The following is a 13,647-nucleotide window of genomic DNA, read 5'->3' as shown; positions in this document are numbered from 1 at the left end:
ATTCGTTATTCGCACGTGCCTGCTTAAGGGGAAACTAAAGCGGTTTTGTACCTTTAAAAAACACTTGCATCATCTTCATATGGCCTCCAGTATCACGAATATTAAAATTATTTGTCAATTTGAGGCCCGGAGTAGCCATCAAAGCATTTTGACCATAGCGCTGAAGCCCCGCCCTCCCGAGGTGTAAGAAGCTAGGAGGAAATTTCTGAGAGACAGCAGCGTCGCAACAAGGATCCTCGGAATCTCTGCAGCTATTGCAAGCTTATTTGAGTGGTCGACAAATTGTGTGCGATTCACCTCATGCTCACGATTTTCGCTCGCCTGTTTGTTTTGACGTAAGTTTAGTACACCTATGAACTTTCATAAAAGATTTAGCGGATGTTGGTCAGGCGTGAAAGATTGTAGCGGGAACTAGGCGTCTGTAGCAGATGACGCACCATTTCACGAGAATAAAAAAAGCGCTGCATTGGGCAAGGCTGGTCACATGTGCCGGAACACTGCACGAGAGATGGTGCTTGAGCTTCGGTGGCCAGGTGAAAGTTCTTGACGTGACATCACGCCGAGTGAATTTTTTAAATATTTCTTTGCGTTGGGTGATACTTCTTGGGCAAATAGTGCATATTCAAATTTGCAGGATACAAATACGGAAGAATTTACCTCTAACTAATTTTTTTGGAGAACCTCTTTAGCTTCCCTTAAAGTGTTTTCAACAAAATCAGTCAGTCGTTCACAAATCGGAGTCGGTGACACTTTTAGCAACGCACAGCTACCAAAGTAACCATGGAGTGTACTTTACTTCAGTGCTGGCATTCATCACCTTTGCTCATGAAGTGGAACTGCCAACTTTAAGAGAGTGGCAAAAACTCGTAAAAAACCGGCAAAAACCATTCGTATGGACAACAGGAATGGAAGTTAGCAGCCTTTTCTTCGTTTAGTGCCCATGCTGTTCTTTTATTGACTGAGGGGGAAGTTTCAAATCATTGATTCCTTCAGTCCAGTTTACCAAACATTGCATACACTTGATGATATAAAGCAGTTCTGTGTTTGTAGGTGAGCACTGCCCTACGGGTCCTCAGTCACTCCACAGCCACTGCCCTGCGCATCCTGGTGGAGAATCATGGCTGGAGCACCAACTTCCTCACCACGGCTTGGTTCTTGGAACAGGTCAACAAATGGTTTGATCTTATGAGCAGCAGGCACCCAGTCCTTGCGATCAGCAGGCAAAATGAGGCCTGCTACAAGAACACCCTTGACTTTCTGGTCAAATTTAAGGATCTTTTTCTCCACCTCACTATTGGGGATGGGGCGTTCAAGCCAGTGCAGGCGGGGGTAATCCTCTCTACCAAGTCCATTCTGAACCTGCAGCAAAGTCTCATTGAGAGACATTCTTTTTCATTTGTGCTCACATCCAGATTCACGCAGGACTGCCATGAAAACTTGTTTTCGGTAGTGCGACAGGGCAACCAAATCCCAACTTCTTGGAGTTTAAGATGACCTTGAAAATCATCACACACTCGCAGTACCTGAAGGCGTCCAAGGCAGGGTCCTACGAACTGGACGATGCCTCCTTTTACCTGGCTGACCTCGCAGACTTGGATGTACAACCTGCTGTGCCCACCGACATTTTTCTTGAGGAGGTAGAACTCACCATGTCACAACCTGAGGAGAATAGCTTTGACTATTATGCGGGTATGTGGTACGAAGAGTTGTCAAAAATAATGCTACATGTGACACGTGTGCTGCAGCTGTTCAAGTCCCCATGGCACCTGCAAATAGCCTCCTCAGGCTAAAGAGTTATGTCCCTGACGCTCTGACCTGCCCCTCTGAAGCTGCACGCGCCCTCTTCACAATTTGTGAAAGTGTCTTTCGCAGCCTCATTGCGGATTTGATGCATGCACGGGGCATCCTGGACGGCCTATCGGCGAGGATGGCTGCAGAGAGCCAATGTGTTCAGCTGCCCGACTGCCATGAAATCAAAATGAAGCTCATCAGGCGATTCTGCCATGCACGGCTGCAACTGTTCCTGCGGGAAAAAAGTCGCAAGTTGGCGGCTGGGGCAGCTGAACGCAGGGACTTCGGCAGTCGATGGCAGGACCTCGGAGAACTAATTAGTGTTTTAGATTGCCTTAGTTGATGAAACTGTTGTCCCGTTCTCATTTTTTTTTTTACTTTGCTTTCTTCTTTGTGTTAAGGGCAGCTTTCATTTTTTGCGTTCCTTGTTTACCGAGGCACTTCTGAATTTTTTTTACTCTTGCAACGGTTGTTTGTGCGAGGCCCTTTTTCTTGTGATCTCCATGTAAGCCTACGTGAAGCCTCTGCATTTTTTTAATGCTTGCTACACATGTTTGTGGGAAGTTTCTTGTGCTGTGCTTGTAAGCATCTGTAATTTTTTTATGCTTGCTACGGCTCTGTGAGAAGCCCATTTTCTTGTGCTCTGCCTGAGGCCTCTGAATTTTTTTACGCTTGCTATGGGTCTTTGTGGAACGCTTTTTTTCTTAGGCTCTGCCTGTAAACCTGTGTGAGGCCTCTGAATTTTTTTTGCGCTTACTAGAGATGTTTGTGGGAAGCTCTTTTTCTTAGGCTCTACGTGCAAGCCTGAATGAAGCCGCTGGATTTTTTTCGTGCTTGCTTCAGATGTTTGTGGGAATCCTTTCTTTTTCTTGTGCTCTGCGTGTAAGTTTGCGTGAAGCATCTACATTTTTTTCACACTTTCTTCAGCTCTTTGTGGGAAGCTTGCTTTTTCTTATGCTCTGCATGTAAGCCTGAGTGAAGTCCCAGAAAATTCTTTTACTTTTACGCTTGCTTCAGATGTTTGTAGGAAGCTTTTCTTTTTATTGTGCTCTGTGCGTATGGCTGCATGAAGCCTCTGAATTTTTTTACGCTTGCTACGGTTCTTTGTGGGGAGCGCTTTTTCTTCTGCTCTGCGTGTAGGCCTATGTGAAGCTTTCGCTGTCATGCAAACTTGCTCTTCTGTATCATGTTTTTTTTTTCTTGTCCTCCTTCTTGTGCTGTGCACTGCTTATGTTTCACTCATCCCTTTTTGCTTCATGTGGATGTTTGTAGCCTACACTTTCCTTTCTGGTGTCTTGCATGAAAGCCTATGCAGAGACTTCCTGCCCATGTTAGCTTGTCTTTTCCTCTGTCATTCTTCTGTTCACTTTCCTCGTGTCATTCGCACACCTCGAAATATGCACTCTCTCTGTATCCTCAAGTTTTTCCCTTCTGCACTTGCTTAAGACATTTGCAAGCCATCCCTTTACTTCATGAGCTTTCCATGTGAGCCTTCACCGTGCAGCACCTTTAGGCTTCTGGGAGCCTATGCTTTGCCTCCGACCCTTTTGGTTTATCCACTTGCCTATTTTAATTTTGCAGTTTCTGTGTTTTTTCTTGCAGAGGCACGAGACCCATGTCCCCTCCATGGTCATCGGTTGCAGCTTTTGGGTCTGTCTCATTTTCTTTCATTGTAGTTGCAGACTTAATTATTGTCAGGTATCTGTGTGTTAGTTTGTTTGCAGTAGACCTAACTGCCGCCATTTCCTTTCCGTGAGTTAGTTTTTGTCAGACGCTCGTACTCAGTGTAACAGGTGCAAGGGCTGAGTTTTGTTGCTGTGTCCAGGATGTTGCAAGGGGACTGCTGGCCAATGGACTTCTTCCAAAACCGACGCGCCCCATTGCGGCGAAATACCATGCAGTGCATTCTGGGAACTAGTTGGCCACTCAGTTTCGGTTTCGACTGAGCAGATTCATCTCATGCTATCACGCCGCAACCGAACGCACTGCTTGCAATTTCGATTATCTGACTTTTTTTACGAATGTACAATATACTCATTCTCGAGCGATACAAAACGAAGGCCGGGGCACTTTTTTTTTGGTTCCCGAAACACCGGATATTTCAGTGCGTATGCAAACGTAGTAGGACGTGGATTAGTCACATCATCTTTGAGTTCAATTTCAATAATCCCGTCTAGTGCCATTGAACTACAAGTGAAATTCGGTCACCTGGAGCATTACACATATTTTGTTTGCCAAATGTCCGCTTCTTGTTACTTCATTGGGCGAAAAGCAAGCCGCATCCTCCCAGGAGTATCAAAGTTGAGCCCAGCGTTGACGCTAAACTTTTAAGGAAACGCAATAAATTCGACCTCACTACTGCACCAAAGTTACTATGATGTCTTCCTCGTGTCATCATATATCTCTCACTCAAGTTTTATGCTGATAGACGATTAAGTTTTCGCAAACGCGGAGATGGGCTAGCTACGACGGAGGCCCTAACAAACGTCCCCTACTCCTCGCTAAGCCTTTTTTGGACGAGCTTTTACTGACGCCCAAGATCTGTGCCTGAACGGTGTGTCCGAAATTATCGCGGCATACTCAGGCAGGAAGAAAGCTAACACATGGCAAATATTATGGCCATTAGCAACCGTCAAATGCACTTTGAATAATTTCGTTCGTTTGGCGCACCGCATAGGGGTTCATACCCGTCCGGCGTACTTCTGGCGAATGGTGCAACATTTTTCACACAAGTGCTTGACTTTTGCTTTCTTAAAACGGTTTGTATGCACGAATGTGCCTATACGATTGCAGGATAACTTTACGTGCATACGCAATGTTGAATATTAGTAAAATGCAAGTGGGTGGGGACTTCGCTTCGTGCAGTGCTGCGGGTCAGTACAGATAAGAGATAAGAAGTGTGTTATAATTGAGCTTTTCAATGGCACCTCCGAGTTTTACTTCGCGTACACAGGCGTATTAAGAAAACAGTAATTGCAAAAAGTAATATTTCTTCTATGGACGCACGAAACGAACAAACTTCCTGATCAACAACATATAATGTAAAGGCGCGAGCTTGATGTATGCATACTTGTTGGTTGCTACAGCCTGTTGATTCGTACATAAGCAAGATCCCCGAGCTTCGCAGCGTCGAGATTCCCAGCACTGGCTCGTCCAGATACCTCGAAACGCTAACAAAAAGGCTCAAGTACAAAAATAGAACAAGCATGTGTTAAGAGAAGCTATATACATCTCGGGCTTGTGCTAAAGCTTCGAGGTCTGGCCATTTAGGTTAGTTTATAGACCACAAATGACGCTCTCGGGACCAGAAAACATGAGATAATGGCCGTTTATAGTCCACGCTCTGTGTGTAATCTCTGGTCGACGTGTCGATCGAAACCGAAACCATGCCACTCTCCTCCCTGGCCAACTAGTTCCCAGAGTGCAACGCGCGCCGTGTTGCATGCAGGGCTTTATGGAAGTAGTCTATTGTGTGCATGCATCAAGAATAGTTGTGTGTCAGAAGTTCCTTTATTTTCTTGTTTTTTGACTCCATACAGACCAATGTTGAAATTGTTGGTGGCTGCTTCATCCATGGAGTGCAAGGATCATACCTATTTGTTTATTGGGGAATAATTGACATGGCCGTGTCATACATGTTTGTTACATGGTCACTGGAAAGTGTGGGAAAAGAGAGAAAGCCCATGGCCGTTGCACAGGGAAGCCCCCAGAAACACTGACCCCTGATCCAACACTTTGCCGCACAAGCTAAAGCTTCATCTTGGTTGGTGTCGCCCGTGCCTGAGTGGGGCATCCTTGCACTGCTTAAAATGCCTGCTCAGTTCCTGGTCCATAGCCTGGTTTTTTCACTTGTTAACTGCCAATCAAGTTAGTGCCCAGTGGTAATTTCCTCATCTGACTAAAAATGAGTTGAGTTAAAGCGTCTGGGGCACAACTGGCCCAGGTAGTGCTTCATTGTGCCATGGTGGATTTTACCAAAGTCATGCAGTTTTCGACAACCTGGAAGATGATCTTGGTCCCCATTGTTCTACAGCTCCCATGTTTCTTTCGAAAACAGGGCTGCTTTCTTTAAGGTTGCTAGGTATTTCCAGGTCGTCTACCTTTGGCTCCTGGGTCTCAGTGATGAGGTCCATGCTGCAAACTCTAGGACAAAAGTTGAACACGAGCTCTGTTGGAGATTGTCCTCCTGTGGTAGGCGGTGTGCGACGGTACACAAGGAGCCATCTTGGCAAGTATGCGGCCAAAGAACCACCCGAGAGTTTCTTTAGACTGTCCTTGATCGTTCTGACAGCTCTCTCGGGAAGTCTGTTTGACTGTGGATAGTTAGGTGCAGTCCTTAGGTGGCCAATTGCATTCTGAGTAATGAAGGCGGTAAACAGCGTGCCGGGGAATGGTGTTCCATTATTGGACACCAAGCAAACAGGAAGTCCTAACCAGGCGACCGTATTCCTCAGATATTCGACTGTTGCAGTGGAGTTGGCTGGCTGCTGATGCCAGTTGTTTCTTTCAATCTTGGTAACTGTTTACCACAATTAGCACCGTTTTACCTTCGATAGGTGCAGTGCAGTCCATGTACATTCTTGTCCATAAAGCCGTGGGTTCTGGCCAAGCTTGTGGCTCTGCTTCTGGTGGCATTAATGCAGCCTGTTGGCATATTGTTCAAGATTGTACGGCATCAACCATTGCCTTACCTCAACGCGTTGATACCCATGCGTGTGTCATGGAATTCTTGGAAGAAGGTTAACCTCCTATGGGCCTTTTGACTCCGTGGATGTTGCGTGACGACACTGGTCCAACTGCCTCTGGAGGTGTGGCACATTCAGGATCAGTTCCTCAGTGTGGTTGCGATACACCAGGAGCCTGACGCAGCAGTGTCTGCTTTGCCTTGTTAAAGCCGTCGTCTTCCTTTAATACACACCTCTATCTCACATTTTTCCGGAGCAGGTGGTTGAATGGAGCCAATAGCTGAAACATTTGAGGCAGGCAGCTTGCATGCCATAGATGATGAATCCTGAGAAATAACAAAGTGCATGGCAATTCCATGGAGCAGGAACCTTCAGGTTGGCTTTCAGCTTGTTGAGATAGGTAGGCAAGTCTATCTACCTAGTGATCGAGCTGAACGACTGACTTGCTTGCATCCAAGCTCGCAGGAAAGTCCTCAGAAGTACTGGCCCTCTGGTAGCCGGACCCATCAGTGACATTGCCTTTATCTTTCGTAATTAGGTGAAAGCTTGGTAACTTACTCGGGTGGACGAATATCAGGTTTCTGTCATTTCACATCATTCATGCTATCTGATTAATTAATTTGAAGTTTTTTTGAGTGTCCAAATTGTGAAAATATTTTGAACTTTTCCATGGTATATACTGGTAGTTTAGTGGCGCGATATTAAAACTGAATGTAAAGAAGGTCCTGTCGGTGCCCATGCAAACGACCAGGGGCGGATCCAGGCCTTCATTTTAGGGGGGGGGGGGCGGTTCCTCGATGTAAAACGGCGGGGAGGGAGTGTTTGTATTTTTTGTAGAGTTATCGTTTTTACTAAACTCTGATAACATAATTTAGATCTTGAGAGCTTTTGTATCGGTTTACCTGTCGGGGATGAACTCTTTGAATTAAAACCTTTCGGGTGACCACGCTAGAGGCAAGTATCTCAAAAATTGTGGTGGCACTATCCTTTCTGAAACTTGGGTTTCAGACCGACACTACGTGAGCAGTCGATTTAGGGAAGCTTAAAGACATTGCCTTGGCAGACATTCTGGTTGGAGCTAGCGCTTAACTGCTGCGGCAACGGGAAGAGCGGCTTAAATCAATGGAGCGAGTACGTTGCAAACAAGCGACAAAAATGGCCCGGCGGCTTCGACGCTGCTCGCGGCGTCAAAACACTGTTGACGCAGCGAGCGAAACGAAAGCTGTCAGGCAAGTTCGTCGGTTGTTCGCCGTATATTTGGAATGTCTAGAGCGCAGCACATGCGGCATTGCCAACCCAAACTCGTGTTTTCACGTGTTCTGGATGCAACTCGAGAGAACGAAAGCGAATAATTGTTGAATATTTATGAAAGCATGTTGCAGTTCTGCAACTATAACTTTTAAACTTAGATAAGACCTTAAACCAGCAATGGATCCTTCCAAATTATATTCAATTGCAATTCGTCTGGATATTTTCTGTGTGAAAAGAACACTTGTTTCTGGGTAGTTAGCTCATTCGTCAGGGTCGAGAGGACAGGTGCAGAGATATGATGGGGCAGAGCGGTTGTCCAGTCGGCGAATCTCAACTGGGCTAAAGGCCGATCACGACTGCAGCATGGATGTTTGGGAGTAGGTGTTCACTCGAAGGGGCACAGGCACTAGCTCTCTATTTAATTTATGTATAGTCGGATCTTTGAAAAGGCTCGTTTTCCCCAAGTCCCTTAGGTAGGGAATTCGAAGCCGCAGTCGGAAACCAGCAAGCCCCGCCTCTGTTCCATTAGACACACACATATTCACTCCTGCAAAGCCGCGCGAAAGCTCTGCCGTCAATCCACAGAAGCCGCGTTTAACTCGAAAAGTAAAGACGGCGCCAAGGGGAGACAAGGGGTAGCGGGCGCCTTTCCTAAAATATGTCCCGCCACCCTAAGTTGAAACGGCAATGTATACAAATAAATGCCTACGGCGTCGGCTTGAGGACCCCGTGTAAGCTAGGGTGCCTTCCTGAGCGCACATGAAGGCTCCCTAGCGTAAGCAGCCTCCAGCCTTTAGAGTGCTCGTACCGTTTATCTTTCTTTTATTAGCTTCCCGCCACGAGAAGTCGTACCACAGGCAGTATGAAGCCCATTAGAGAAAACATCTCCCCCTTCTGGCGCTCGTCGGCTTCTTTCTGTATTCCGCGCTGCGGCGCTGATCTGATCCTCGGTGAGGGATGGAGGCGAGGACGAAAGCGGGTTTATGTTTAAGCCAAGGTCGTGGGGAAGTCCGGAGCGTCTTCAGGAGAAGCTCAGACCCAGACTACACTGTACCCAGAGCATTTGCTTCCTCTCTCAGTTGAGAAGAAAAGCAATTGGTCACCTGGTTGTGCAAGCTGCATCCTGCGTCGATTGCTGACAACCAGTCTTGGGTAGTAACGCGTTACTAGTAACGCGTTACTGTAACTTCGTTACTTTTTTGGTAACTTGTAACTGTAACGAGTTACTTTTTAAAAATGTAACTTGTAACTGTAGTTCTATTACTTTTTCTGAGGTAACGATGAAAGTAACGACGTTACTTTTGTCGTTACTTTTCAGTGTTTTAGGAATAATATATCACTGAACGAGGGTGCAATTACGCCATTCCTTGCACTTTCCAAATCGTCTATTCCGAAATTTCGAGTGTCAAGTTGGCCTTGCACAAAGTTGTGAATACGTTCTCTCTCGCGAGTCACGACCCGAATATAGCCACGTGTAGATTTTATGAAAAAAATATCTAGTTATCTTTACGCACGCACTTGTACTTCGTGCCTAAACACTTACATCTTAGTGTCTTGAAGCACTACTTACGCTGTGTTTTTTCTTTTTTCTGTGCAAACGCTTTTTAATCGGGTGAATCAACCGCAAAACAATAATACACGTGAAGGGCACTGCGCATGTCTCGTATTTTGATTAGCGCCACTACTCCGCACTGCGCATGTTTCGTATTTTGATTTGCGCCACTACTCTGGCGTGGAAACTTTCAGACACTAACTTGGAGAAGCAACTGCTGCTAAGTTGCAATATGAGGTAAAAAGCGTACTTTTTTTTTAATTTTATGCCATAAAACGTTGTGAGGGGCGTTTTCTAGTGTTTTCTAAACAAATTTTTTGTGCTATAGAAAAGTAACTGAAAAGTAACGTCGTTACTTTTTAAAAGTAACTGTAACTGTAACGAGTTACTCTTTTGTTTCGGTAACTGTAACGATAACTTCGCTACTTTTTTCTGAAAGTAACTGTAACTGTAACGAATTACTTTTCAAAAGTAACTTACCCATGACTGCTGACAACCCTGGGGGGGGGGGGGGGTACCTGGCGAGGCGGTTGGGGGGGCGATCGCCCCCACCGCCCCCCCCCCCCCCCCCCTTGTATCCGCCACTGCAAACGACACCACTATTTTAGAACCCCATAAATTGCCGGAGCAGTATAGAAAGAGAGAACAGTGCAATTTATTAGAAACGAAAGAAGGGGTCCACCGTGCACATCGGTACTGGTTTGGTGATTGGATGAGTCAATTCAGGGACGTTCAGTGCTTGTATGAAGGCTTCCTAGAGGCTGTTTCATTCACATACTGTGATCCTTCCAAGAAAAAAACGAGTAAACTGACCTTGTAGTATTTTTCTTCGTTGTTGAATTCATTCATTAGAGATCTCAGTTTAGTTGGTTAAATTATTCATATCCTTTTCATTAAAAGTCTCTATATAGCAGCACGTGTCGGTATCATTCTATGAAGTCTGTTCGTAGACAATAGCGTGGCACCTCAACAGGACCCCATTGAGCAAAATGACTGATCTTGTTGAGGCGAATGAAGTGCCTCATGAACGAAGGCAACAGTTAGAGTGAGAGACGCACCCGCTCACGAATGTTTAAGTCCTCACAAAGGAAAATGTGTCTAACGAATTTAGCAACGTTTCTATTAGAGCCCCGTCTGTCTTCACTGACGTACTCAGCAACTCTGGGCATTTCTGTGCCCAGCGCCAGTGCTCACCATTAATAAAACGCAGTCTTAAAATGTTTGAGTCGTGTATACGCTCTGTGCAGGATTATCTCTCTAGAAATTATTAACTATACGGGAAGGGCACGAACTTCTGTCGCGATGAACAAAGAAGGTAGTGCTCCTCGGCCAGACTATTAACTCTAGCGCGACTAACATCACCGACATAAAAAAACTAGCTTTTTAACAACCTAGTTTTTTCAAAAAGGTTGTTTACGTTAAAACGTAGAAAACACAATCAGCAGGCCGTGTTTGGCTCGCCTCCGAGCAGCGGTTGCTGTTGTTAGCTTGGAGAGACTATGCTGAGCTGTCGATGAGAAAGCTGTCGTAAAATTTCCAAAAATATATATTTATTATTGGCGCAGTTGGTTCTGTAATTGTTTACTCAGACTTTTTTTCGAGCGTGTTCTAAGAGCCATGTTAACAGGTAAAAAGAAAACTAAAAAGTTATACTTCTCTTTTTTGTTTGCAGCACAGTCAACAAGCTGCAAAGAGCAGCATGAACAAAATGAACCGGAAAAGATGTCCAGCCACCAGCAAGCTGACGACTGCGCCACTTCACCATGCTGTGCCACGACGCCAAATTGTGTGCCAACGCCAAGCTGTGCCACGACGCCAAGCCACATCGCTGATGCACCAGATGAGCCTCCGAGATTTTGCTCAACGCTTTCCACCAACCAGAACCAAATGTCTGACGACGACCCGTCGCTGCCAATGCCGACTAACGACCTGGACAAGCAAGCCAGGCAAGCACGGGGTCCTTTTCAGCCTCATCTGGGCAGCTATGCCCAAACAGAAACGAATAATCGAAAGCGCAGCTTTTGTGAACACTGGTTTGCAAAGTTCAGCTGGCTTGAATACAGTCCAGCAAAAGATGCAGCCCTTTGCTTTTGTTGTCGGGCGTTTCGGCCGGGCAGTGGTATATCCAAAGCACATTTAGACCCATCCTTTGTTTCAACTGGGTTTCGAACTTGGAAGAAAGCGATAAAAAGGTTTAATCAGCATGAAAGGTCTGAGGGCCATCTTAACAGTGTTGTGTCATGGAATTGCTCCAAAGCAAACAGATCGATTGCTTCAATGCTGGATGAAAGCTTTGAACGACGAGCGTCTCAAGTTGAAGAAAAACGAAAACAAAATCGTGAGGTGCTAAAGCGCCTTACTGACATCGTTGTTCTTCTCTCAAAGGGAGGAAGGCCATTCAGAGGACACAGTGAAAATAAGGAAAGCGCAGAGCAAGGTCTATATTTAGAGAGAGTTAATATCTTAAAGAAGTACGACCCCGTTTTGCATGGCCACTTAGAGTCAGGCCCAAAAAACGCCTCCTACATCAGCAACAGAATACAAAATGACATCCTAGAGTCACTGCATGCAGCCATTTTTTCTTCGATTGTCCACCGCATAGAAGGTAAAACAGTCTCGCTCATGTGCGACGAAACAAGTGACTGCAGTCATCATGAACAACTCTCCGTTGTTATTAGGTACTTCTGCGAAATTAAGAACAGGCCAGTGGAGGTCTTCCTTACTTTCGACAGGCTTAAAAATTTAGACAGCGACTCTGTGTTTTCCACATTGCAAGCAGTTCTCAACACCATCAATGTTTCCTGGAATTCTTTGAGTTCCGTCTGCTTTGACAGGGCTTCTACTATGATGTCAGGGCACGTTGCAGGGGTTCAAGCAAAGTGCAAAGAGCAGAACAACAAGCTCGTCTACGTTCACTGCTATGCCCACAGCTTAAACCTGGTGCTTGTCGATGCATGCTTGTCTTGAGGAGAAAACAGAATGATGTTTGATTTCTTTGGCGTTGTGCTTGCGTACAACTTTATTGAAAACAGTGTTGTGCGCCATGCTGTTTTTGAGCGAATTTTCCAAACTGTCGGCACACAGCTGAAAACTTTGAAGTCTTTGTCTACAACCAGATGGGCATGTCGTGCTGAAGCAGTAAAGGCCAGTTCGCTGTGAAAGCTACAGCGAACTGTCGAGTGCAGTAAGAACGATTGTGGACTCCACAAAGCACCCGGAGACGAAAGCAAAAGGCAAGGGACTCCTTTCCCAGGTGATGAGCTTTGACTTTGTCTGCAGCATGGAAATAGCTCACCCTATTCTACAGCTTATTTTGAAGGTTAGCCGAGCTCTTCAGGACCCTAAAGTTAACCTTACCACTGCACTCAATGAAGTCAGGCATCTGCAAAAAGCGCTGCGAGAGATGAGGCAAGATGGGACAGTCTTTAAAAAGATGTTTGCGGAAGCTTCTTCGATCTGCGAGATGAATAAAATCGAGATTCCCGGAGTTCGAAGAAGAAAGGTATCGAAGCGATTTGACCAAAACTGGGCGAATGAATGTTTCTATGCGACAAAAGAGGAGGAATTTCGTGTCGGTGTTTCCTTTCCGATGCTTGACTCCTGTGTTCGAGGGATCAAGGAAAGGTTCACACAAGAAACTTTTGAGCTTGTGTGTGCTCTCCAGAACCTTTTGGGCATCTCTGTGAGCGACGAACAAATATCTCTTATTTGTAGCTTTTTGAGGTAGATCCCGACAGCTTGGGTGCTGAAATGCAACTCCTGAAGTCCCGAACCAGCGACGAAAAAACAAACAGCATGACTTCCTATGACTGGCTGGATTCACTCAAAGAAAATGGGTTGGACAAGTCAGTATTCAAGGACTTTTCTTGTGCTCTTCAACTTTTTTCCACGATTCCTGTAACAGCGTGCAAAAGGACATTTTCGAAGCTCGCACATGTAAAGACCAAGTTAAGACCCATGATGTCGCAGGAACGGCTTCGTTGGCTGATGCTGCCCTTTGTGGAGCAGGACCTAGCAACATCCATCAGTTTTGATAATATCTTAAAGCATTTTACGACTGAAACGCGCAAACTTTTGTTATGAATGTGTTTTAATTTCGCAGGATATGCTATCGCATTAACCTACAATGTTACATAATTCTACTTTATCCTTAATTGGTTGACAGCCGGCGGAAGAGGGTGCTTTACAGCCGATTCCGTCCGAACTAAGGTTCGCCTCTCACACCAATAGTATTTTTGCACAGCTCAGCTTGAATAGTACTTTTGTATAGTGTAGTTAATTTTACTGTGTGTTACTGTTTTCATTTGCACCAGCCCTGTTGTTGTGTTGTGTTAATTTTTTTCTTAGAGTACCGTTTGTGAATTGAAA

The sequence above is a fragment of the Ixodes scapularis genome, unplaced genomic scaffold (assembly GCF_016920785.2).
Source record: "Ixodes scapularis isolate PalLabHiFi unplaced genomic scaffold, ASM1692078v2 PGA_scaffold4__175_contigs__length_147842914, whole genome shotgun sequence".
Lineage (NCBI taxonomy): Eukaryota > Metazoa > Arthropoda > Arachnida > Ixodida > Ixodidae > Ixodes > Ixodes scapularis.
Note: the sequence above shows the minus strand (reverse complement) of the source record.